Below are 27377 nucleotides of genomic sequence, written 5' to 3' on the forward strand. Positions count from 1 at the left end.
GACATAAGCCTTTTTAAGCCTTTGCAGCATACTTTCTCCAGGGAGAGAAGGAATCACTTTCTTAGTTTATTAAAGATAAACAGATTGGTTTATCTTTAATAAACTACTACAAATTATTTCCTTACCCAGATACAAAGAGGGTGACAAATACAAAAAGTAAGGGGTTAATTACTTCCAGACAAACTCTTGCCCCACGAAATAGCGTGGACATCTATGCTTGTAAAAAGAAAAGGAGTACTTGTGGCACCTTAGAGACTAACAAATTTATTAGAGCATAAGCTTTCGTGAGCTACAGCTCACTTCATCGGATGCATGGTGTGTGTTCCAAAGGGTTATCGGCTCCAAAGCTCAAAAATCTTGAGTTAGGCCTAAAAGAATAATGAGATGGGTTTAGAAAAACCATGCTTGAAAATAAAATAATTTTGAGTTCACTATGTCATGGTATTTGAACCTTTAGGGTGTTTTCTGGTCACATTTTCAAACTTTTCTCCACCACCATTGGTGGTAGAAACTTTTTTTAAAAAAGAGCTGAGATTCTCACAATTACATAGTCCAAGTGCTGGGGCTTTATAAAAAATATCAAATATCATGGGCCGTGTGATCATGAGTAGGCAACACTGATTCTAGGTGAGAGTCTCTTGTATTTTAATCTTCTGATTTTTCCCCAATCCAACTTCCTATCTGTGGGATGTTTGAATTGTGAGACAGACCACATTTCTTTGGCATCTTGGCACAATCTTTTGCAGAAAGCATCAATTTAACACTAGTATTAGGAGGTTAAAAATGCCAAATGATTTAAACATCTGGCTAATGGAACACAAATGTTACCAGCATAGTGTAACACAATACAGTCACCTCTGAGGATTTAGGACACTGGCTTAAACTGGCAACATACTTTTTTGAGCATTTTATGAATCCATCTAAGGGATAGCTGTTGCTGTTGAAGATGGGTTTCGTTTTAATAAACTTGTGCTGGGATATCAATATTTAAAATATTTCTTGCTTACCTTTTTGCTAATTGTAGTTTTGCATCACTAAAGGCATTACCTCACCTTCAGCCAATGGGATCCTTTTATTCATTGACATTCTAAGTTGCCCTACCTTAGCCAGGGCTGTGCTGGGAAAAGAGCAAGTTACTTAAAAGCCTCTGCAAAAATTATGTTCTTGTATTTACATATAACATCTATTTTTTGTTCCCAATGTAAACTGCTCAAAACACACTTCTCAAGTGAAACCTTAAATTTACAACCATCATAACTTATAAATAGGACCCTTCATTTTCAGTTTTAATTTTTTTTAATTTTCTCCAGAATTTTTTGGTGTTTATTACTACAGCAACAAAAAGAGGTAAAAATCAGTGGAAAAAACTATTAATTTTTTTGGGTAAATATCAGGTTTTATTTTGGTGGACAGAAGGATGGGACAAAAGTATTCAGTAGATTAATGCTTTGCTGAAAGGAATTCAGTGTGGTTTGCTGCAGAACTAAAACAGAACTCACAACACAATGCTACCTTTAAGTTTAAGAAAACAATATATCTCTAATCCCCAAATAAAACTTTTTTCATTAGAATAAACAGTTTACTGTTGTAGACTTACTATCAAGCTATAAATATTTACATTTAATAATTGGGCCACACCATTTGCAGTGCATACACTCTACTTCATCCTTTTCTCATTTTTTTTAAACTTTTGAATACTTCCTTGTGTTGTGAAACATATTCTGATACATATTTTTGTTTTCTTCCCATTTGAGTGTCAGATCTTTAAACTGTTACCTGCTAACAGCTTAAAATGTGTATGTGGTGGATGTGAGATTCATCAGTACTTTCAGGTGCGCACACATTTCAGAGCTTGTGTGCATGCCTGTTTGTTGTGTGTATCTTCCAGATCAATACATAGCCTTACTTCAACTGGCAGCTTTGCATATACACACAGACTAATGTATTATCATAATACATACATCTCCTGCATTGTATTATATTTTCCTAATAAAACATGTTACTTGAATGATACAAAAGTAGGGTGAAAATCAGGAAAAAATGAATAATTTTTGTAAAACCTGGGATTCATGACTTATGAGGAGAGGCTGCAGGAACTGGGATTGATTAGTCTGCAGAAGAGAAGAATGAGGTGGGATTCGATAGCTGCTTTCAATTACCTGAAAGGGGGTTCCAAAGAGGATGGATCTAGATTGTTCTCAGTGGTACCAGATGGCAGATCAAGGAGTAATGCAGTGGGGAGGTTTAGGTTGGCTATTAGGAAAAACTTTTTCACTTGGAGGATGGTGAAGCACTAGAATGGGTTACCTAGGGAGGTGGTGGAATCTCCTTCCTTGGAGGTTTTTGGGGCCAGGCTTAACGGTGCCCTGGCTGGGATGATTTAGTTGGGGATTGGTCCTGCTTTGAGCAGGGGGTTGGACTAGATGACCTCCTGAAGTCCCTTCCAACCCTGATATTCTATTAAATCAGTTTAAACTGAAAACAAAAGGTTGCTTACTTATAAATTGCAACGCTTACAATCTTGGTAGTAACACCCTGGCAGTAGATATTGTTGTGACTTTTTTCCCCAAGGAAATGTCTATGCAGAAACATCAGGCTTGCTGGTAAGAAGGGTACAGAGAAAGAGAAGGATGCTGGATGGCTTGTGCCCTTTGGCATGCCAATGAATGTATGTTTTACCTCTCTGCAGTTTCTCTAAACACTGGCACCAGGAAAAGCTCAGTGGAGAGGTGAGGAGGCAGGAGTGTTTGAACAGTTTTTATAATGGCGGTGCTGAGTCATTGAACCAAACTGTAAACCCTGTATATAATGGAAAGCACTTCAAGGTGTAGCACCCCTAGCTCTAGTACCTATGAGAGGACAGTGAATGGAGAGTAACTTATTAGTCCCCTGATTTCTGCAGTGCTTCTGAAGGTGAGACTTGAGTCACTTTGACTTGTACAAGCTCAGCAATTCTGTATCCTCCTCAGAGAGTTACTGAAGCCATGAAGGGAGATATAATGCATGGGGTTAAAAATAGACACTCAACAATACGAAGGAATGACTGAAAAAGCATTTTTAAGGGAAGTGGACAGAAGCCTGGCAAAACGCATCTGACTTATACTGCATCTCTGAGGCTTGGCTTTAATGCTTAAGCCCCTAAATTAAACATAATTTGTAATAGTTATCTGAAATGGAAGGTACTGAGAGAGAGGTTTAGAAGTCAAGAAGCACACAGAGAACTACTGTTTTTGTATCAAGAGCAAAACAATGCTTGCTTCCTCTGTTGGCTCCACGTTGGCACTTACCACTGAGTGCTGTGCAACTTTCTGGGGCACAGAGAGGTTATAAGACTCTAGATGGGGAGAAAATGAGAACCTCATTAAATCCTAATTGTGTAAGGAGGGCAGGTGGAAAATACTTGGTTTGCCAAATAGAAAAGGAGAAGTTGGCAGAGAAAGAAATGTTCCAGCTTCTCCAACGCTTTTACTACCAATGGGGAGGGAGGAGTTCAGATCAGATTGGGGCCCAACTAGGCATCTGGGTCTCACAATGGTGTTTGCAGCTAAACTTGTACCTGTGAGATGGCCCTAAAACCTCTGTTGTAAAATGTCTCTTTGTCAAGTTGTGCCAGTGGCAGAGTTCTTACCTTGTTAGGAGTGACCCTGCTTAGCCACACTGTGAATTGCTGTGTGATTACAGAATTACATGAAGCAGCTGCAAAATGAATGTTCCTGCTTCCTTGAGGTTGGCTACTGTATGGGATGTAGGTCCTGGGATGTCTCAGAGGCAGTTTAGGCTCATTGCTTTTCAGCAAAGCATCTAGGGCTTTCTACGGGAAAAGCAGCATCAGATTATTGGGGTAGTTCCACTGGCAAAGCAAAGAGCCACGTGACTTTGTAGCAAGAGGCCAAGCCAAGGAATTCTTGTACCAGAGGTGCAAAAAATGGCTCTGTACAAAATGCAGAAGTGTTAATTCTAAAATCATTGCTTGAGACTTTTGTTAAAGCTCATTAAAACCATCTGTGGTTACCAAAGCCTGACTAGAGAGCTGGAGTGACACTGTCAAGGAAGACTGTGTGACAGCACAAATCTAGGACTTTGTCAGCAATACACAGCCTCACCCTTCCACAGGCAAATCCTGAACAATGGAACCCCCCGGAGACTTGGAAGGGAGGAAGAGAGGAGAAAAAGATCAGTACTCTTGCTATAGGAAAACCAAGCGTGATTCTGGTTTCCTGACTGGTTTTAAGATGGATTCTTTGTTCCATTTCTTTTACTCTGGCAGCTTTCTTGGCCTCATCTGTTGTGTAGGATGCCACAAATGCTGTGTGCATAATGGTTCTTGAAGGTGGGGGTAGGGAGGGAGATAAAAGAGGAAAAGTAAAATTGAGCATCTCTGGAAGAGCATTTTAATGTAAATAGGACTTTGAGAGACACCAGCAAGAAAGGGCATCAGTCTCCTTTCAGTGTGGAGCGCTCCCCGGGACTCTGTGCTGAGCTCTTGGCCCTTTCATTCTGTCAGGAAAAGGGCACTTTTTTTGTCAATGAAATGGGTTCTTCTGTTGGGTGCACCTAAGATTATCTAATGTTCTTCCCCATCTTTATAATCTTCCATGTCCGCCTTAAAGGGCGCTCTTCCCTGCAGACAATGGAGGAACAGTAATTGGATTGGAGCCGCTCTTGCTCCCTCACAATGGAGGAGCCTTTGAGTTAGGGGCCTCTCCCATTTGAAAAGGTAAAGGACAAACCTTTGACAGTCCACTCTCCACCTCCCTGCCTTTCTGGGAACAGACTAGGCTTTTAAAATTAAAACTTTGTGCAGAATAGTTTAACTGAGGAAAAACAGAGGCCTGGTTGGCTTAACATATTTGATTTTCTTCTCAGAGACTCGTGTTCAAACGAGACTTTGCAAAATCAATTTTCTCTTAACAAAGACTCTGCATTGTTGGTGTCACCATTACAGGTCTAGCTGCACCCTGTCCCCTCTGTGGTCTCTGAGTGCATATCCTCAGGTGATGGGCCTCGTGCCTTCACTTCTCCTGGGGTGGAATTCTTCCACTCTTAGGACTGGGCTGTAGGCTACAGTATCTTGTGTATCCAGCGTGCTAACCCAAGAGGTGTGGCTGGGCTCAGCATGTGAGGTTCTTTCTTGTTGGGAGTCTGACTAAACAGCCGCCTTAATACTAAAATATTGTTTTGTTTTGTTTTTAACAGTAGGAACCAAACATTTAGAGAGAGGATTTTGAAATAAGTCTGCTCATGTCTGTCTAACTCTAAGACTTCTCATCCCTTGATGGTAACCTAGGCAAGTCTGACTTTTTCAGGCAAACCAGCAGATAGAGTTCCTCTGAATGTCCACCCCTGAGGGTCTGTTTTTAAACTGCGATAGTCCTTTTGATTTCATATACCTGGCCCTTTTCCTGTCCCTGGCATTCTCTTAACCCTCAAGAGACTGCCAGGGAATGGCTTGTCTTGAGTCATACTTTTTCTTTCCTGGTTGTTTTCCTTATGCTCCTCTATTAATTAAATCAATATATTCATGCAGTAAACATCACAATAACTAGGTCAACATACTATTAAATTATTACAGAGCAGCTCTGATTCAGTCACAACTGGTGTTACAGCTTAGGAGAGATGAAGAACTTGAAAATATAGGGAGTTGCATCGCAGGAGTGAGGTGCATCTGCAGAGCTGCATGGGGACCCGAGACTGGAATAGCTAATGGAGTGGGGAGAGCTACATGTCCGGAGTGAGTGGTGTTGGGAGGCCAGCCATACATTGCTGCTATGCTTCGTTATTGGTCATCTGCTGCCAGTTTGGACATGCCATGCATGAGCAGTGGAAAGCTGGCCAGGAGCTGCAGCCAGGGAACTGTCTTTACACACTGATCTGGCTGCAAAGTGCGAGTAACTAGTATTGCTTGTAGTTAGTTTTGTTTTCTGCTGCTGATTGCAGATGGAAAATGACTGTTTTACTCCTGAAGGAATTCTGTGCCTAAAAATTCTGCACCAAAAAATTCTGCCCACAATATTTTAAAATTCTGCAAAATTTATTTGTCAATAAATAAATGTTCCAGCCTGGCAGTGGGGAACACATGCTACTGACTGCATTTATGTGGGAGATCACCCTGAAGCCCCCACCTCTCCTGGTACAGGGACTCTGCAGGGAGGCTGCACCTGACCCTGACAGTGCAAGGGCTGGCCTGCCCCAGAAACATCTTATGGCCCTGCCCCTCTGTGCCAGGCGCATCAGGTGTGGATGAGCAGGCTCAGCCCAGCAGGATCCAAGTGTGGAGGGGCTTAGTTTGGGGGGATCTAGGTGTGGAGTGAGAGGTTTCTGTGGGGGGCAATCTGAGTGCAGGTGGCTGTGGAGATCTGGATGCACAGGGGCTCATGGGGGGGTTCCAGGTGCAGGGGCAATGGGACTCTGCAGACGATCCAGGTGAAGGTGGTTGGGGCTCAGTGTGGGGGGGGGGTTGGGTCCTGGTGGAGCGGGGCTTGATGGGGTGGGGGTCCAGGTGCAACTGGTTGGGCATCAGTGGGGTTGGTGTCTGGGTGTGGTTATCTCGTCAGAGGGGTCCAGGTGTAGGCAGGTAGGGCTTGTCAGGGTGAGGGTTCGAGGGAGCCCCAGCTACTGTCGAGGGGATGCTGTATGCAGGGCTCCTGCTTCCCCCTGCAATTCCCCTTTCTTCTCCATCCATCTCCCCTCACTCCCACATTCCCCTGCCCTGCCCTATTCCACCCCCCTCCGGGTTTACCCAGCCCCAACATGGGCACTCACTATTGCACAGAAAACAGGAAGGCTCCCAGCTTACAGAAAGAGCACGACTGGCACTAGGACCTAGGAGGCGATGTTCAGCTGCCGAGGCAGGGGAGCTGAGAGGCAGCCTCCTTCAGCTGGGCAGCTCTGTGCTTGCACAAATGGGGGTGGGGGGGCAGTGGCACGTAACCCCGTGTGCCACCCTCATGTCTCACCTGTGTTTGGGGGGAAGTCCCTCCCCCGCAAAACTGAGTCCATGATTGTCCCCTGGTCCTGTGCAGCTTCCCTGCAGTTTTCTGCAGGGAAGCACAGGAATTTTGGGGGTAGGGGTCACGCAGAATCCCCCCAGGAGTACTGTTTCAGGTTTGCTTCTCTGCCCCTCCAGTGCTGAGAAACTGAGGATGCCAGTCAATTTCCTTCCATTACCTTTCTATGTGTTTACATGCTTCTGTATGGCAGCTGCTAACCTCAGAAAGGCCAGTAAATCGGGGGGGGGGGGGGGGGGGAGGGGAAGGGAGGAGGGACAGGAGGTGTAATAGGACAGAGATATTCCAAGGGAGAGACTTGAGAGAGCTTGGGGTGGAGAGGCTAGAGGGAAGGATAGGGGAGGAAGAGAAACCAGAAAAAGGTCCGGTAGTTGTGGTTCAAACTCTAGTGTCCCACACTTAACTGGAAGTACATGGGACTCATTTCTGGCGTACAAAGTTACTGTATAGTGAAATTATTTCTTCACCTCTGCTAAGAGGAAACTGGGGTTGTAGCTGGAGAGCTGGCCTTCTATGGCCCTCCTATCTGTTTTAATGTTGTGCCATTGACACTTGGATGGCGTCAACCTCTTTTCTGTTCCAAACACCTCGTAGAACCAGTGCTTTGTTTTGTTGTTACAAATGTTTTATGAAGCTGTTATGAAAAGTTCCTCCATTGCCATAGGATTTAATCTTCAAGTTCCTTATTCTGTAGCAGTGATGTTGCATGCGATGCTGCTACAGATTCTCTATTGGGTCACTTGCTGTGTAGCAGTTGTCCTTCATGTCCACATAATGCTTGGCAGACATGTAATTTTAAATAGCTTTCCTGCCAGAAATTACTCTGATGCTTAGCTGTAGAAGATGGAGGAGCTTTTGGTCTGTGGCTTGTTGCAGCTGCCTGATGAATTTCTGTTGTATGGCTTGCCTGGTTTTCCTTGTCAGTGGTACTCTTTCTCTCCACAGTATTTTGAAACACTTCAGACTTTTTCTCCAGGTGCTGATGACTTGACTCTGGCTCTTTGACTTGGCTACTACTCCTTCCAACTCCTGCCAAGACAGCTTTCTCCTACTGCTACCAGATGCGGGGTCTGCTTTCACCCCTCTTAAGTTGCTGTCGCTATTCAGTTGCCAACAGTTAGACAATTTACTGCCAGTATAAAACCATCAAAAAACTGACTGTTGGTAGAAGTAAAAACTCAGTAAAAATTGTGAGCGAGCTCAGGCAAACTAGCTTCTGCCTCTGACATAACTTTCTTTGACTCAGTCTTTTAATCTCTAATCTAGATTTACGATCATCTTTATTGAAATGCTGGGTTCTGTAAAATGTTGACATGTATGAACATCATAAACAGAAGTTATAGGAGTCCAAAATTGCCTTGATAGTCTGTGTCTGGAGGAAGCACTTTTAAAATCTGTAATCTGGATTTATTGGCCTCTGTCTGAAACTGTCAGTAGAAAATAAAATAATCAGTCCGTGTTTTTTCAATTTGACATCTGACTCCTCACTTCACTGTCTCCTTTGTCTTTCTTATCGCTTTGAACTTGTGTCTGTTCACACACTAATTCCAATATCTTTTTTTACTTCCACTTCCTTCGCTTGAAGTATGAGGTTGGGAAAAGCCCCATTTCCCCAAGTAGTCCATTTAAAACCTTTTCTTTAGCCTGTTGCTGGCTCTCACTGTGCATCTTCAGTAGTAATGACCAATGCTGCTCCTCCTCAGCAAGCTTTCCTCTGCCTCCTGCTGTTGAGACTCTGCAAGAGTCGCAGAACGAAACTGAGTGATAACAAGTTTGTTTCACACTTGCAACTTTTGGTCCCACCACACATGAAATGTGCAGGTGAAGCAGGATAGGCACTGTCCATAGTGACAAAAGAACCCTGTAGAATTTTAAAAACCTGAGGACCTGGGACAACACGTAAGAGCCTCCCCCTGCCCCAGAATAACATTGTCCTGTAACTGAAATGGGTTAGAGAATAGAGACAGTGTGTTTCAGGAAGGATGCTTTAAATACATCCCTCTTAAGCTAGTAAGAAAGTGATAGAAGAGTCATAAATCTCCTGCCATTGCTGTCATAACTCTTATGACATTGTTGAGAGAAGAGTGGAAAACGTCCCATGCATGTTCCTGGCCTTGCTGAGCCCATGCTTTCTATGTCACTGCACTCTGCATCTGTGTATGGTATGGAGGGGGACTACACACAATGAATATATTCATGAATATACATAGTCTGACCCCAAAAATCCTGTCCAGTGCATCCCAAATAGCATGTGTGTAAACCTATTAAATACTGGAACTGTAGCTTTTCTAGCTGCAGGGGAGAGTGTGGTCCTGGTGGCTGGTGGTCTCTGCACCCTGCCTTCCCGAACAAATAGGCTGTTAATGTAGTAAAGGGCAGGCCTGGGAGTCCTTTTAGCATTTCTGTGGGATGCCTAGGTTACGACGGCATCCATGACCAATATAAAAGGTAGAGAGACTCTTCCTCATAGATTCATAGAGTTGAAGGTCAGAAGGGACCATTATTTATTATTTATTTGTATTTTCATAGCATCTAGTCATAGATCAGGACTTCACTGTTAGGCACTGTACAAATGCAGATCAAAGACAATCCCTGCCCCAAGGACCTTACAGTGTAAATACAAGACGAGACAATATATACAGTTGGGAGTATTAGGTCATTAGATTATCTGATCTGACTTCCTGAATATAAGGCCATTAAATTTCACCTCATTACCCCTCAGAACTGTTTGGCTAAAGCATATCTTCCAGAAAGGCATCTAGTCTCAATTTGAAGACTCCCCAAGCAATGGAGAATTCATCAGTTCCCTTGGTAATTTGTTCCAATGGTTCATCATCTATATCTGATTTGAATTTGTCTGGATTCAGCTTCCAGCGATTGGTTCTTGTTATGCCCTTTTCCTACAGATTAAAGAGTTTTTTAGTACCCAGTATTTTCTCCCTGTGAAAGTACTGATACATTGTAATTAAATCATCTCTGTCGTCTTTTTGATAAACTAAACAGATTGAGCTCTTAGTGTATAGCAGTGAGAGACATTCTCCAGCTGTGGAATCATTTTTGTGGCTCTTCTCTCCACTCTCTCCAATTTTTCATCATCCTCTTTAAAATGTGGACACCAGAACTGTACTCAGTATTCCAGCACTGGTTTCATCAATGCTGCAGAGAGGCAAGATCAACTCGCTTCTCCCCGTTTTTATAGTCCAGGATCGCATTAGACCTTTTCTCCACCACCACCACAGCATTGCACTGGGACCTCGTGTTGAGTTGCTGCTTGTCCACAATGACCCCTAAAGCCTTGGCAGTGCCACTAAAGGATACAGCCTTCCATTCTGTAGGTATGGCCTGTATTCCTTGTTCCTAGATGTATACCTTTGCATTTAGCTGTATTAATGCATTTTGTTTCAATGGGCCCATCTTTCCAAGTGATCCAGATCATGCTCTGACTGCCCTGTCCGCCTCCATTCCACCAATCTTTGTTGTCTGCAAATTTTTATCAGCAATTTACTTCTAGATCATTAATGAAAATGTTGAATAGTGTCAGGCCTACTATTGATCCCTGGAGAATTCCATTAGAAATACCCTCACTTGATGGTTCCTGATTGTTACTTTTTTCAGATCTGTCTGTTCTTAATCCATTTAATGTGTGCTTTATTGATATTGTATGGTACTAATTTTTAATCCAAATATCATGTGTGGTACTAAGTCAAACACCTTATGGGAGTCTAAGTATATCACATGTCAGTTACCTCTCTCAACTAAATTTATAATCTCAAAGAATTAAACCAGGTTTGTTGTTTGAAACCTGTTTTCCATAAAATCATGTTGAGTGGGGCTCGTTATACTCCTGTCTTTTATTTCTTTTTATCAATTGAATCACATATCAGCTTTTTTTTCCATTGTTTTGCCTGGGGATTTATATCAGGCTAGCTGGCTAATTGTAAGCGGGATGACCTCGGTAAATTTTTTGGCACTGCATTAGCAGTTTTTCAGTCTTCTGGAATTTCCTCAATATGCCAGAATTTATTAAAAGCTATCAGCATGCCAGAGATCTCCTCAACCAACTCTTTTAGGACTCTTAGGTGCAAGTTAAGTGGGCCTCCTGACTTAAAAATGTTTATCCATAGTAGATGTTATTTAACATCCTCCTTAGTTACCAGTGAACTGGAAAGTACTTCAAAGGGCAATGGTTGACCCTGGAAGAGAATGCACTAATAGAAAAGCTTAATTCCAGTTGAGGATTTCCTGGTGCTGGGGTTCTCTGTTGGCCTAGCCTCCAGGTTGCAACCCAAAGAGAATGTTTGGCTGACCATCCTGGCCCCTTAGCAGACTTAACTTGCACTCCCCTCTTGCAGGGGGTCACCCTAACAGGCTTCCTCACTGACTTCAATTCAGTACTGGAGTGAAGATGACTTCTCAGTTTACACTGTGTAGCACCAGAATGGTGCACAGCACTTTACGTAAGGAGTAAAGGAATCTAGGAAGCAAGTAGCAGTCCTCTAACAGTTGGTGAGCCCTGCTTTCTCTTCTCCCTGAGCTCCAGATACCTTCCTTTGTTGTAGTTCTTGTCTTCAAAATCCCCTTCCTTAGGAGGGCTTGCTCATAGAACTGCCCTGGTTGGGGGAGTAGTAGAGTGACATTTTGGCTGGGATAGTCGCTTTTTTAAGCCCTATCCCAGCTGTCCCGACTTTTTTGGCAAAACACTGCATTTGTCCAGTTTTCTTTTGTCAAATAGCTCAGGCCAGTCCCGTACGCAGGGAGGAAAAGGGGGCCTCAGTTGGGGCCCTGTGTGCCTGGGGGAGGGAGAACTTGGACTGGCTCTGTGCCGGCAGGATGCAGGGTGGGGCTCGGACCAGCCCCGTGTGGTATCCCGTTTTCCCTTTTGGAAAATATAGTCACACTAAGGAGTAGCAACTCTTGAGATTTGGGGACAGCTCTTCACTTGGTATGTCCCTCCCTCCTTCAAAGATGCTGGGGAAAGTTTTCCCATTTGCTGATGAGTTCTATAGAGACCTGGAGTAATTGGATGCAAATTGGAACTGTTGGAGGCTGGGAGTCCCTCAAAAGAGCCTTTCATGAGCTGTGAGAAGGAGACAGAAAGAACGGAAGGCTAAGGATCCTGGGGAGGAGGAGGAGAGGGGGTGTTCAGAGCTCTTCTGTAGTGAGGAAAGTTTTTGTGCCATTTCTAGGCTTTGTCTGAAGTTGGAGAGTCCTTTTCTGCTCCCCTTCCCACACGCCCCTGAGCTGGGTTGTCTATCCGGGGTTGTTCTTGTTCCCAAGACAGCTGTTTGCTTAGTCTTTTTCTTAAAGGGCATTAAACTCCCTTTCCTTCCACTTGTTCAAAATGAATGTCTCCTACATTTGTATCCACCTGTATGTGAGTGTGAACTGTAGCAATAAGGTGAGCAGCTGATTTCCGTTTACTTCTGAAGTCCTCATAGTAATAGTGCTGAGGGCACTGTTAACAGGGTGGATTTGATGTAAATCAAATTGATTAAATCATGATTTAATACTGAATTGAAGTCAATGAGGAAGCCTGTTAGAGTGTTTAGTTGTTTCATTCTGGCAACCATGCCTTGCATTTCTTTGTTGCACTGTTTGCATTTTGCCCGCATGCCCATTTTACCCACAGGTAGAGGAACTTCATTAAAATATTCCCAAACTGGAGCTCTTTTACGGCCTGCTGCCATTATAGGTTTTCCCTTCTAGTGAGAGAATGGTATGGTAGATCTCAACTCAATGAAGGCTACACTCAGAAAGACCTCAAGAGTTCTGGAATATGCTGCTCAAACAGTTTCATTTTTGTTTCTACTGCCTGTCCCTCCCTTCTCACACTTATCTCCAGACTTCTCCTCCTTGTCCAGAGCTATTCCGCCCCCAACAATCTTCTATTTTTTTTTTTTTTTTTTTGAAACTTTGCACTTTTAGAGAGAGGTAAGGGATTGACTCTCTGTACACAAATTTGCAGAGGACAATAGGATTGAGGTCTGTTATTTCTCACCTCTATATGTTTTATTTATTTAAAAACATTTTTTGCTGTTAACAAGCATGTTCTCTGTGGAGACACAAATCCACAGTTTGAGAACTGCAAAACTAAGCACCTCTGATGGTATTTTCTAGACTGAGTACTTAGTCCCATTGGGTAGCTAGAAAGATTAGCCTAAATAATCTATACAGAAGCCCCTGGAGCCCCATAAGATTGGGTCCCTAATCCATGAACTATTGGAACTCATTTACAAAATATTTCTTAAACATTACATGAATGTATTGTCTCGTACTATAGAATTAGAATTTATAATCCCTATTCCATGATGAGATATCTTTGAGCTATAATTATCTTAATTAAAACTATCCTTAGGTAGGATTTTTTCCTCAAAAAACATTTCATTAAAAAAATCTGATTTATTTGATTTTATTTTAAATCATTGATTTTTATCCACCCTGCTGTTAAGCATTTCAGAATAGTCAGTCTGCCCTCCTCCTCTTAAGTTGCAACCCTGGGTTCAGGTTTTTTCTCCACTCACTGCCATCATAAGTGAGGGGTCTGTCCAGAACAAATGTCTGTTTGGCATCATTAATGTGCATAGTGCTGTCAGTTTCCACATTATGGGCAATGTGTGCTAGTTACTGTGATCTTAGCAAATGGAGGCTGTTGCATGGAAACTGGGGAAGCCTAAGTTGCTTTGTACAAAACCAATGTGGGGGAGGAGGTCAGGTGTGATGTGGGCTCTAGAATGAGGAGAAACAGCAAACTGTGGGAGCCAGTATCCCAGGGTAGAGTTCCTGCAGTACTGTTTCAGTGTCATAGCACAGCTGTTGGCACTTCACCAGGGTGGGAGTGGTTTGGGGGGTGTTGTAGTAAGACAGTTGGAGGGGGTCTCTGGTATTCATTAAACATGCACCATGGCAACAGCTTGGTTAGCCCTCTTTGTATGAGCCGAAGTCCTGTTACAAGGCATTGCCTACATTGCTGGCCCTGTGTCTGTATAGCGGGGGAAGGAGGTGGGTTAGCAGTTTCAGATCATAACTGGTGGCTAATGTATGTGGCTCTACAGTGGAGTCTTCTGAGGGGCATTTTGGTTAGGGGAGTTCCCTGACTTCACTCATAGGCCCTGTGAAATGCTTAACCTTTTTGTATTCTTCTCCATATATTTTCTTTGTGGTGCACTGGACCGTGGTGTCTGTGTGTGTGTGTGTGTGTGTGTGTGTGCATGGCAGATCTTGTATTTGTCTCCCAATGTTGAGCTCTGTGCAGTTATCAGACTGCTTCCTTGTACAGTGAATGTCCTGGCTTGGCTCTTAGTAACATTATCGATACCCTTTGAGATCAATGGCATTTTTATCTCAGGGTACCTTGGGGTGTGGGTCCCTAAGCTGCCATTCCCATGGGCAGAGTCAGAGCCCTCTAAAGGCAGCAGAGGAAAAATTGGGAATTAACTTTATTTAATGCATTTCTTTGAGCACTAACCACTTTGATCCTCTACCCTTGTTATTCCAGGCTCGTTGTTGGCAGGAGTCCCGTGAGAGATCTCCCTCTTAGTTTAGTTATCTTGGCCTTTCATGGACCCTTGGAGTAGTGAAGGGATAGCATAAAATCTATGGTACTGACCCAAGATACTTGGAGAAGTGCAGTAGAAGTGTTAGCCTGTAACCACTGTGGGAAACTGACCACCTGTAACAGGAAGACAGTGTCTTTCTGCCCTTCACCTCTCCTCAGGCAAATAAGGAAGGGTTTTAGAAATAAGAAAGCTGGTAGCTTCTGATGACTTTGCTATTTACATAGCCCCTGAGCAATATAAGTTACATTGACATAAGCCAGGGGTGGGCAAACAGCTCAGTAGTCGCGTCTGGCCCTTCAGACGTTTTAATCTGGCCCCCGAGCTCCTTTCTGGGAGTGGGGTCCTGGGCTTGTGCCATTCCAGTGCTCCAGTCAGGGAGCGAGGTTGAGAGCTTTCCCCAATCCGCTCATGCCATGGCTTTGTGTGGCTCCTGGAAACAGCGGCATGTCCTCCCTGTGGCTCCTATGTGCAGAGGCAGCCAAGGGGCCTGCCACAAGTGCCACCCCCGCAGCTTCTATTGGCCGGGAACATGGCCAATGGGAGCAGCGGGAGCAGCGCCTGTGGACAGGGTAGGGCACAGAGTCACCTGGCTGCGCCACCGCGTAGGAGCTGGAGCGGGGAAGTACTGCTGCTTCCAGGAGCTCCTTGAGGTAACCGGAGCCTGCACCCTTGTCCCGCTTCCGCGCCCCTGCCCCAGCCCTTATCCCCCTCCTACCCTCCAAACCCCTCAGTCCCAGCCAGGAGCACCCTTCTGCACCTCCAACCCCTCATCCCCAGCCCCACCCAAAGCCCACACCACCAGCCAGAGCGCCCCCCCCGGCACCCCAACCCCTAATTTCGTGAGCATTCATGGCCCGCCATACAATTTCCATACCCAGATGTGACCCTCAGGCCAAAAAGTTTGCCCACCCCGACCTAAGCGCTGATGTGCACAGCACTATATCAGCCACTCTGGGAGGTGGAGTGATTGTGCTCTCTCCTATCAGCATAAAGCATCTGTACTAGCAGCACTAGAGCAACACAGCTACATCGGTACAGCTGTGTCACTGTAGCAATTCTAGTGTTGACTAGCCCTAAGAAAAAGCCAGCCAAGAGGTGAGATTTATTGTGTGGCTTGGGGAAAAGAAAGTGTTTTTTCTGAAGTGATGCAGCCCCTCCTAGATCAGTGAGAAATTTATAGTCCTGTTTAGTGTGGCCTAGAGATATAAAGACTTGAGTTGACATGCAAAATGTGACCTTTACAATGGCCACCAATCTTGTGGAACTGTGAGAATGTCCACAGGGACTAGTAGGCTAAGAATACTAAACTCATTACACTTCTGTATACATTAGTCCTGGCTTACATTCTGTCTCCAGAGGGTAAAGCTAACATATAACCCTATGTACTGCCCCTCAAAGGCTGTCCCGAGAGCAGGTGTTGCCAGTGTGGAGATAGGAGGAGAGGGTTATGGGCTCCCAAGATCACCTTTTAGAATCTCATGCCCTTTTGCTGGCAGAAGGAGTGAATCTTTGATACTGGGAAGGGTTTGATCCTAAGTAACTGTACCTTCGAGAAGGAAGCAGTTTTAACTCTTCATTTATCAGTTGCTTCATTTTGAGTGTCAGGAAGGCAAGATCCAGCTTAATAAAAGTTTCCAATGCAAAAGTTATTTTTATTAGTTTGCATAACACCTTAGTGTGCCAGGCTGTTGAGCTGTTTTGCTCTCTGTGATTTTTAACCACTGTTGCCATGAGCGGGAATGGCCCCAATGTAACTTGCTTCCAGTTTGCTGGTGAGCAGATGGTGTGATTTGATGTTCACAAAGAGTGTAAGCAACCAGTGGAGGAAGCCCTGGAAGCTAAAAGCTGTTGAGTGTAAGTGCTGTCATTGGTTTTGATCTGATAAAATGATTGCAGCGGGAGTTAGCCAGTGGGGTATACTGTGTAGTTTTTATATTTAAACATGATAGAATCAGAGCAAATGCTCCAAGTTGTCGTTAATATCAGTTGCTCTGCTTCCCTGTTGTCTTGCATGTGGTGTTGGGCACTACCCAAGCTTCAACTTTTGCTGGGTACAGAGGGATAGCAAGTATATTTGTGCTGTCTCTTTGGAACCCAGTCCTCTAGGATTTGTCTCAAAGGGACTTTTCTCAGAGGAGGGGGTGTATGTGCTGCATCCCCAGTCTTTCTATATGCTGCAGTTAATAGGCAGTCTTCCTCACTCACCTGTGCTTCTCATGCTTTCAAATGATGACAGTAGGTTTTCATAGACTTCAGGGGTGGGTGTGTGTGTGTGTGTGTGTATGTATATGTGTATATATGTATATGTGTGTGTGTGTATATATATGGTTTAAAAACAAAAAAGCAAGAGTGAATAAGATCTTGTTCAGTAGGAGGTGGGTTGGAACATGACACAAAACAGTGAACTTGTATCTCTTGCTCCTCTGCCGAGTTCTTCATGTTATGATCATTATTCTGACTCTCACATTTATTAGTGCAGGAATACATACAGGGGGGCAATGGGGTTCACTGCTGCTTAGATTGCAAGCTTCTTGGGGCAGGGGATGTCTCTTTGCTGTGTTTGTACAGTGTCTAGCCCAGTGTGGCTGTAATCTCTTGAGTGGGGCCCCAGGCGTATTGCTGTAATACAAATTGGGTCCCGGTCCACTGCGTGTATGATGATACAAATAAATAATAAATACTTGCTGCTCCCCCCAACAGGAGGAGGCTTTGGGAAACCTTTTGTTTCCCACTCTGTGATCTTCTTGACTTTTAGAAACAAGTCAGTGAGCGAGAAGGTGGCTTTATCCTCTTTCTCAGGGTGCACATTCACCAGACTTTAATTACCAAGATACAGAACTCTTGAACTCCTAGTTTCTTTTTGTGCATGAAGAGGTGGGGGCAGCCTTCTGAGTTGTTAGGAGTCTGATGTGGCTTTTCTTCGCAGCCCATCTAAAACAGCCTGTTGTGAAGGGCAAATAGGTCCCATATGTATGGTGTGAAGGACATGTGGCTGATCTGTAATTAATGAATGTTGGTTTGGTTATTGAGATGGTTACTGTATAGCTGTATTGGGCTACTGGAATGTTTACTGTGCATATACATTTATTTAGTGTAATAGCAGGGCTGTGAAACTAGCAGGAAGTCAAGTGGCTCTAGATGAGCAACTCCTAGTAAACATGGCAGAGGCCATTAAGAGACAATGCTGAGCTGTTGGTTGGAGTATAGAAGTAGCATCTTCCCAGCCAAGTTAACAAGAATTGTTTTGCGAAGGCTAGGAGCCAAAAAATCAAAAGGACACCAAATAGTTAATCACTCTGAGAAAGGATATGGGAGACAGTGACCGGAGATCCATTTGAAGAACGAAAATCTGTCTGACCACCTACTACAGGGTGCTAGGGCTAGGGTAAGATAGGATGGGTGTAACCCTCTTGTTTTAAAATCCTTTTCTCTTATGCTTTATCTTCTTCCTACTTTTAAGGTTAAACAGTACTTCGGTTTGAGAGAGCTGTGAGGTCATTAGTGTACTGGTCACAGGCACCTGAAGGGAAGGCTTGCAGGTGCTGAACTCAGTTGGACCTGCTGGGTGAGCAGTTAGTATGCATGTAGGGTACTGTAGCCAAGGCCTGGCTTAGGAGTGGGAGAATTGTGGGATTCCACTGCTGGAGAGGTGAAGGCACTAGGCCTATCACCTGAGAAGGTGTACTCTGAGACCATCAGAGGTGCAGCTAGCCCTGTAACTGTGGCATCTGGTTTCCTGAAAAGGTTCAATGAAGAGTCAGCAAAGCTCTAATCCAGTGTGCATCATGAACTTGCTCTGCCATAGAGGATGAATTTGGGGCGCAGTGGATTGGTGATCACGCCTTGGCATTTGAATCCATGAACATGAATCCTGTTCCTTTCAAGGTGTGAGAGTTGCCTTAGAAACTCCCAGACCTGTTCAGCCATATGAGAATCACTGATAGGATGACAGTTTGGAAGGCACAGGGCTGACTGGTGAAACTTGGTTTGAATTAAAGGTGGAAAGGTTTTCAGCTTGGCGCTTCCAGAAAGTCTGGCTGAGATCAGAATGCTTGAGTGAAGCTATAGGTTATACGTAGGTTTGTGTTGTGTTCACTGGAGTTCTTGTAAAGATGGGTTAGACTTTGGTTCTGAATCCCTTTCTCATCTGAGGTAGCAATGTAGTGGAGGTGGCAGTGGTAGGAAGGGAAGAGGGCCTATTTCTATTCCTATAGTTGTGTGATGATGGCATAGCTTGCTAGTGTGACTTCTTGATCAATATCATTTATGAATGTTTCCTTATACCAGTTGCCATGTAAAGGAATGGTTTTCATCAAGGTGCTAACCATTCCTCCCTCCCACCCACCCACCCACGTGTTTGAGATGCTGGGACCTGTAGAGCCCTTACCTTCCCTGCAAGGGGCTGGAGTGTGTTAAAAGGAGTTTGGCTGAACAACTATGCATTAATTATCTTTGTATTTTAGGATCCCAGCTGACTGAAGGGCAGGGTGGGTAGAGGGGCAGATGTAACTGACTTCAGATCCAGAGGTGTGGCTTAGTCTCACTTTGGGTTCTGTGTGCTGTGAAGTCCCTAAATTGTGCTATAGAGATTAAGGCCCATGGAGGAAACACATTCTTCTGATCCCAAAGTGACTAACCATGGCCTGTAATTTTCTCTTTGTTTTTGTGTTTTTAATTAATTCTTCAAAGTGAATTTTTGGGGAGAGCAGGAGAGGGAGGGAGTCTTTGGGAGATTAAAGGACAAAATACTACATTTGATGTCAGATCTTTGACCACACAAAGGGTGCTTCCTCCTCTTTCCCCCTTCCATGTCTCCTGCTCTTGGTGGGGGGCAAGGGATGCTGTAGCAGTGAACACGAAGTCTATTCATACCAGTCCCTCCACCAGGCTCTGGATTTCCTGTGTAATGGTCCACTATGACGTTGTAGATGGCTGTAATTTGCCTCCTCTGTGTTCTCACTTGGGATTAATCTGCATTACAATTAGTGGGGTTTGGCTGGGAGGTCTTGCTCTGAGGTTCCCTGGGTGTATTACTGCTGCTGCCATTTTTTCCTTCCAAGTGGGCACACAGCCGCTGCTGTGTTCCAAGCCAAAGTAATTCTTTGCTTTGGAACGAAGAGACAAAATCTCCTCAGTCTTATTTCCAAGGGGTCAGGGACGGAGTGGGACACCTGCTGATCAAATCTCATTCCCTTTTAACCTTCTCCCTATTTCCCCCATCCTCCAAAAGAATAGAGAAAGAATAGGGCTGCAGCATGAACGCAGACACAGGCATTCATGGTCCTCCCCCAAACCAAAGGAAAATAGAAAAACAAACTGAGTCAAGCAGGGAATCGGATCTGCTTCTGTCAGATCATTTAATATCTGTAGCATCCAGGGGTTGGATTTTTGGTTCATGCCGTTTCTGATGAATTCTAGCTTTTGAAATTTCTGGTGGTGAACAGGGCTTGGCCACTGGAGGTTTTTTCTGGCTGGGCTCCTGCAAGAAGAACCTTGGATATTTGGAAGGCAGGAAGCCCCCTGGTTCAGAGTGAGCTGTGTGTGTGTATCAAGTTGTATTGGGCTTGATAAGTGGGGTTTGCAGAAGGAGCAGAGATCAGTTGATCAGCCAGGTGGTCTTGCTGAGCTTTGAAGCTCTATAGAAAGAGAGCCCCTTGGTGCTCTGCTTTTACTGCTTTCCTGTTTTCATGGCTTTTTCTCTTCTTCAACTTTTCTGCATTTTGGGGGGTGTCTCCTCTCTCTTCCTGGCTCAAATCCAGCCCACTCCCCTTGCTGCTGGGAGAGCTCTTGCATAATGCTGAGCATACAGCTGTCGACCCCTATCAAACCACTTGAGAAACCCCATTAAAAAAAATTCCTCCTCTCCTAATTATAAACAGAAGGGGTGGGGGAAGTGCTTTCTCCCACCCTCTTCTGCCCTTGTCAACCTAAGGCAGCCCCCATCTAGTACAGCCTTGCCAACTGGGGCCCTGCAATCAGAGCCTGCGCCTCATTGTCTCACTTTTCTCTCCATTCCTACGCCAATTAAAGCACCGTGTTGCCATTCATAGCCCTTATGGTTTTGTTCAGTTGTCTGTCAGTTCTTGTCAAGAACTGTTCCCTTCCCCTCCCCCATTTAAAAAACAAAACCTCTTACAAACCCCCCTTTGAATTACATCTTACCTCATTCCCAGCATGGGGGCTCATTGATGGAGATATGAGCACTGACATGCCGGAGTGGGAGGAGGCAGGGAGACTGCTCCCCGGGACTCCATTGTGGTGGTCTGCCTGGCAAGCCCCAGCGGAATGCCAGGTCATATGCTTGGTGGCAGCGACACAGCAGCCCTTCTTGACAGCATTAATTAGATAACTTTTGGTTTGCCTTTGTCTCTTTGAAGGGAGGTGGAGGCAATATCATTTCTGAGGGAAAATATATCATTTTTCAAAACTCTCCATGCATGTTGCCCCTCTCTAATGGCAGAGTTACTCATTGTGCCTGAAAGAGAATTAGTTTCCAGGAGGGTCTGTGGGGTGGTTTTGTGTGGCTAGAGAATGGGGGTTGGGAGCTTGGACTGGACAGTCTTGGTTCATTAGCCCTTATTCATTGCAATATGACCAGGAATTTGCATTGCAGGGTTGAAAAGAGGCACTTCTCACATTAAGTTGGGGAACCATTGTATAGAATCTCAATCGGGTGGGGTAGGGGAATCAGTGTGCTTAGCCTACTTTGAACAGGGTCTGGAATACTGACTTGTTTCACCACTGCTCTCTGCTCATGAAGGCAGCTCTTTGTTCAAGAACAGGGTGAACAATAACACTCATGAAACTAGTAGCAGTAGTTACGTTGAGAGGTCCTTATACTGCACCTGAACTCTTATTATAGTAGCACCTAAAGGCCCTGTAGCAAGGCGGTGTGCCCTGGAGAGGGACGAGCCCCTCCTGACACCAGAGTGGGCGGAGCTAGCGAGTCCTGCGCCCGCCCCCCAGAGGTCAAGGCGCAGGACCAGAAGTATAAAAGCCCGACCCCAGAGCTCACTCGAGGAGCAGCCACCAGAGAGGCCAGATGCCTCCAGCCTAGCTCCCGGTTGGGAGACCCCAGTGACCTACAGCGGACCCGAGGACTGGCCTGACCTGCCGACACCCAATACCAACCAGAACCTGGAGGAGCTGCCCAGCCTGCCCCTTGCCAGTTACCCAGAGGACCCCATGGTGCTTGGGGTCCCCCCTCCCCCCGGAAGACACCGTCCGGACTCAGATCCCTTCAGAGGGGGAGTTTGGAAGTAGCCCGGGGGACAGCCGACCCTAGTCTGGCGGCAGCATTGCCAGAGCCTTCAGAGGGAGAGTTTGGAAGTAGCCCAGGGAACAGCTGACCCTAGTCTGGCTGCAGCACTGCCACAGCCTATGTCAGCGTGTTGCAGCCAGGATCCCAACTGACTCAGCAGCAGGCCTGCTGCTGCTAGGAACGCGGGCTGGGACACAGTGGAGTGGGTGGGCCTGTGTCCCCACTGCCACCCCAGCCTGTGGGTGGTAGTCTTCCCCCCCTCCCAAACCCTTCTGAGCCAAGAGCCTGTGCTTGTTGTTTACCTGCCTTTGCTCAGCTCCTGCCTGAGGGCCTGAGCCATTGACTCTCTGTTGCCCTGCCCTGACCCAGGGCCTGGGCCTGCTAATTATATAAACTGTTGCTCAGCTCCTGCCTGAGGACCTGAGCCCTGGGCTCGCTGTTGCCTGCTGACCATGGGCTGGGCGCGAATAACTGTCTGCCTCTATTGCTGCTGTGGCGAGAGGCTCCAGCAGCCAGGCTAATTCCCTGTCAGCAACTGGAAGGAAGTAGCGAGGCAGCATTGTTCCCTGCTGCCCCGGAGAGGGACGAGCCCCAGCCAAATCCCTCTACAGGCCCCAACTGAGATTGAGGCCTCATTGTGCTAGGTACTTCATGAATGTAGTGGGACAGTCCTTGTCTCAGAGTTAAAGGTCTAAAAAGACAAGGCAGACAAAGGATGGAAGCGGAAATAGACACAGAGAGTGAAGTGATTTGCCACTGACCTGCGTAGCCTTGAGAAGACAGACCCAGGAATAGTCCAGTGCCCTATTTACTGGACCTCAAGTCTCTTTTGAGTGGATGTAGAACATCTCTATTAGAGGCTGAGACAATCAAACTTGCTTCAGCTGTGACCTAAATATATCTTGTGCCATAGGTCTGTAGTGGCAAAAGGTTATTGTGTTAGTCATAGCCCCACTGGAACTGCCCTTTCTTTCAGAGCTACGGAAAACACAGCAGGTGGCAGCACGCTGAGGTAATCAAGGCCCCAGTTAAATCTCCTCCCAACGGCCTGATTTACCAGTTTTCACTGGCTATGGGCTAATGTTGGTTTCTTATCTGATTTGGGTACAGGCTGTTATGGGCATCTTAACTTATTTTGTGCTGAATTGGGATCTCTCCTAACATTTAGAATTGGCTGCATTAAGCATTTAGCATCAGAGACTGGCTCTTGTAACTTTACTATATGCTATCTGCATCCATCCATGGTGTCTGGTGAATGGTGAGAACAATAACCAGTCTTCTCATCCAGCATTGGAGAAGTGTAAGTGGTGTAAGTTCCCAGAAAACCTTTTGGCTCTCCCTTTACCATGAATAGAGGAGGAAAGGCTGACAGTGTTTCATTGTTGGCTTTAGGTTAACAGCTTACTACTTGTAGCAATCTGTAGAGTCAAGCAAGTCTCATACTGGCAGTAGATCACACTTCAAAGCCCAAGAGAATTCTTTTGTATGGCCTTGGCATCGCACAGGGTTTGCTCTGACTAGTCTTTCTGCTGTGCCACTTCAAAATGTAAGTATAATTTAGAGGCACTGGTTTGAGGATCTGTCTGGTATCTTCCTCTACTCCCCATCACCTCAAGCCCATGTTGCCTGACAAGAATCAGGAGCTTCAGAATAAATCCAGCCTTAAAGAGAAGGTCTGCATGGGACCTCCCAGTGCAGACTGAGCACGATCCATCTTTTACTCTTCAGTTCCATTCACATCTAATCCTGCATTTAGGCAGTCCTCGGAAAGGGGTCTGCCAAGGCCAGATACCAAATTGTACAGCCTGAATGAAAAGTCACTCCCATTCACTTTGCTGACCCCCAGAGTGGTATATAGTATGCTCACAGTATAGTGCTCCATAGTCAGCAGCCCTTCTGTGATCAAGGGAAACAGACTTAAGCACTAGGTACTAAGTAGACAGACAAGCATTTCTGTTCTTCCCATGGCTGGAGATAGCTATTTCTGTGTCTGCAACCTAATTTGTATATGTTTGTAAACAAACCACTGTCACATCACAGGGTTTAGAAAAAAAAGATCTCTGTAAATGTCAGAGTTACCCCTATGCAGTCTCTGTATAGCTCAGAAGTACAATGCAGACTGTAACAGAAGCCTAGTGCTTGTTGGGTGAAATACACATGTGGTTAATCCAGTTTCAACTACACAGTCTGCTTCCCAACTCTTTTTTGGATACTGTACCACTTCACCAGACTGACTGCCCATTTACACTGTAAAAACAACTGAGTCGGGACTAGTTGCATCCTGGATGGCCCCAACTCGGTTACAAATGATCAAAACTGGTAGTATGAATGGGCAGAACAGCACTGTGACAGGGAGAAAACATTAGACCTGTTAGGACAGCAGTATTTGTACCTCATGGCCCTGGGAACTGGTGGTTTTGGTAGTGTCTCACCAGTGGCCCTCACCTCCTAGTCAGATGCTCCTGCTCCCTCTAACTTGCATAAAACTGAAATTGAAGCAGCTCGTGCTCCATTGTATGCTGTGGGTGCAATTGAATAGGAGGGTGTGTGGCTGTTGGGAACTGTGAGGCTGAAGGAGGGGCAGCTAGAAGTAGCAGTCTCAAACCTGAGAGCAAATACTAGTCTGTGTGCCTCTTTGGTGAGAGCCATACTCCCTATATCAAACGTTTCTCCTTGGGTTCCTTTGCTAGCATGACTATTATTTTAGCAACTAACTCTGGACAACCAGTAGTTTACTATCTCCATTACAGGGACATTCCTTTTAGTAATGTATGCACACACACACACAGGTCTCCTAGGCTCAAAGTGCACAGCACAGTTCCAACTTGATCCTGCCCCCAACACTTTTATTGCTCATGTAACTCAGGGAAGAATCTTCTTTTCCACGACATTGTCACTGCACAGTTGGTCAAGAGAATAGTTGTGAATAATGTGGTACTTGTGCTTGCCAGAGGCAGAATATCAGACAAGGGGGATTAATAGCATGATCCAGTTTGGCAGCTTCAGTGGCATCATAGGGAAAGATGTGGGTGTTTTTGAGGGGTGTGGCAGGAGCCCGGGGTGGTGTGAGTGCAGTATAGGTGGTTATTGTAACTTTTTAGCCTCAGCATTTTTTCCAAGATCTTGCCAACTCTGAAGCCTGGATTGTAAAACTGCCAGCATCTCCTGTACTGAGACTCCCAGATCTTTCTCTTGTTTTCCTCTTTCCCTGCTAATGGCCATGATATAACTGTTATAGCCCTGCAATCTGGATGCATGGTTAGAATTCAGGCAGAAATGTGAACTGGCAGAGAAACACAAGGTTGAAGGGAGTTGGCCTTTTTGGCTGATGCTCAGTATCAGCCTCTTGTATCTGTGCTTCCTCTGCCATTTCCTCTGATCCATTTTAATTAGGGCTGTCGAGCGATTAAAAAAATTAATTGCGATTAATTGCACTGTTAAATAATAATAGAATATCATTTATTTAAATATTTTTGGATGTTTTCTACATTTTCAAATATATTGATTTCAATTACAACACAGAATACAAAGTGTACGGTGCTCACTTTATATTTTTGATTACAAATATTTGCACTGTAAAAAACAAAAGATTGAAATATACTATTAATCTAATACGAGTACTGTAGTACAATCCCTTTATCATGAAATTTGAACTTACAAATTTAGAATTGTGTACAAAAAATAACTGCATTCAAAAATAAAACATTGTAAATCTTTAGAGCCTGCAAGTCCACTCAGTCCTACTTCAGCCAATCGCTCAGACAAACAAGTTTGGTTACAATTTGCAGGAGAAAATGCTGCCCGCCTCTTGTTTAAAATGTCACTCGAAAGTGAGAACAGACATTCACATGGTACTGTTGTAGCTGGCGACACAAGACATTTATGTGCCAGATGCGCTAAAGAGTCATATGTCGCTTCACGCTTAAACCACCATTTCAGAGGACATGCGTCAATGCTGATGACAGGTTCTGCTCGATAACAAACCGAAGCAGAGCAGAGCAACGTATGTTCATTTTCATCATCTAAGTCAGATGCCACCAGCAGAAGGTTAATTTTCTCTTTTGGTGGTTTGGGTTCCGTAGTTTCCGCATCTGAGTGTTGCTCTTTTTTAAAACATCTGAAAGCATGCTCCACACCTTCTCCTTCTCAGATTTTGGAAAACACTTAAACCTTGGATTAAATGTGGTCTCTCTCTTTAGAAATCTCACATTGGTACTTTTTGTATTTTGTCAAATCTGCTGTGAAAGTGTTCTTAAAATGAACATGTGCTGGGTCATCAAACGAGACTGCTATAACATTAAATATATGGCAGAATGTGGGTAAAACAGAACAGGCGACATAAAATTCTCCCCCAAAGAGTTCAATCACAAATTTAAGTAATGCATTAATTTTTTTTTAACTAGTACTATCAGCATGGAAGCATGTCCTCTGGAATGTTGGCTGAAGTATGAAAGGGCATATGAATGTTTAACATATCTGGCACATAAATACCTTGCAACAACAGCTACAAAAGTGCCATGCAAAAATCTGTTCACTTTCAGGTGACAGTGTAAATAAGAAAGAGAGTCAGCAGTACCTCCCATAAATGTAACCAAACTTGTTTGTATTACCGATTTGGCTGAACAAGAAGTAGGACTGAGTGGACTTGTAGGCTCTAAAGATTTAAGTTTTTTTGTTTTTGAGTTCAGTTATGTAACACAAAAAAAATCTACATTTATAAGTTACACTTTCATAATAAAGAAATTGCAATATGGTACTTGTATGAGGTTAATTGAAAAATATTATTTATTATTTTTACAGTGCAAATATTTGTAATAAAAATAATGTAAATTGAGCACTGTACACTTTGTGTTTGTAACAGAAATCAATATATTTGAAAATTGTAGAAAAACGTCCAAAAATATTCAATAAATTTCAATTGGTATCATTGTGGATTTGATTTAAATAAAATTGATGTAAATCACTAGTCAGGAAGACTTGGATCATGGATTTCTACATAAAAGTGCATTCTTGTTGATTGTTTTAACCTTAACATTCTTCACAACTCAGAGATAGATGTGTACCTTCTGAAAATGGAACCTACACTATACATTTTTAATTGATTTATTTTGAAAACTTTTCAGATTAGTTCATAGAATCAGCATATCAGAGTTGGAAGGGACCTCAGGAGGACCTCTAGTCCAACGCCCTGTTCAAAGCAGCACCAATAAATCATCCCAGCTAGGGCTTTGTCAAGCCTGACCTTAAAAAAGCTCTAAGGAAGGAGATTCCACCATCTCCCTAGGTAACCCATTCCAGTGCTTCACCACCCTCCTAGTGAAAAAGTTTTTCCTACTATCCAACCTAAACAGCTATAGTTTTACAGCTCTTATCAGAAAACGAATGATTGGTTATTTCATTTACCAAAGGTAATTGAAGCAGTTATTTATGAAGTCATTGGGAGGTGAACTATTTCTGGTTCAACAGGTTAATCATTAATATTTGGAGGATTTTCTTGCCATGCTATATTAGGAGGAGAACATCACCAGACAGACATTTAAATTGTTTTATTTA

At 44.3% G+C, this 27377-nt stretch overlaps 1 protein-coding gene and 1 long non-coding RNA gene across 2 annotated transcripts in view; one reads left to right on the top strand and one right to left on the bottom strand.

Moving 5' to 3' along the window:
* The window catches only part of EFNB1 (ephrin B1), a 130060-nt gene that overhangs the window by 25140 nt on the left and 77543 nt on the right, over positions 1-27377 (top strand). The window lies entirely within an intron of this gene.
* On the bottom strand, positions 90-26534 carry LOC122455723. Its single transcript, XR_006274156.1, has 3 exons — positions 26297-26534; positions 19175-19180; positions 90-103 (listed from the first exon to the last, which is right to left on the bottom strand). It is a non-coding gene; the product is annotated as an uncharacterized LOC122455723 (long non-coding RNA).

This window comes from Dermochelys coriacea, chromosome 9 (genome assembly GCF_009764565.3).
Source record: "Dermochelys coriacea isolate rDerCor1 chromosome 9, rDerCor1.pri.v4, whole genome shotgun sequence".
Lineage (NCBI taxonomy): Eukaryota > Metazoa > Chordata > Testudines > Dermochelyidae > Dermochelys > Dermochelys coriacea.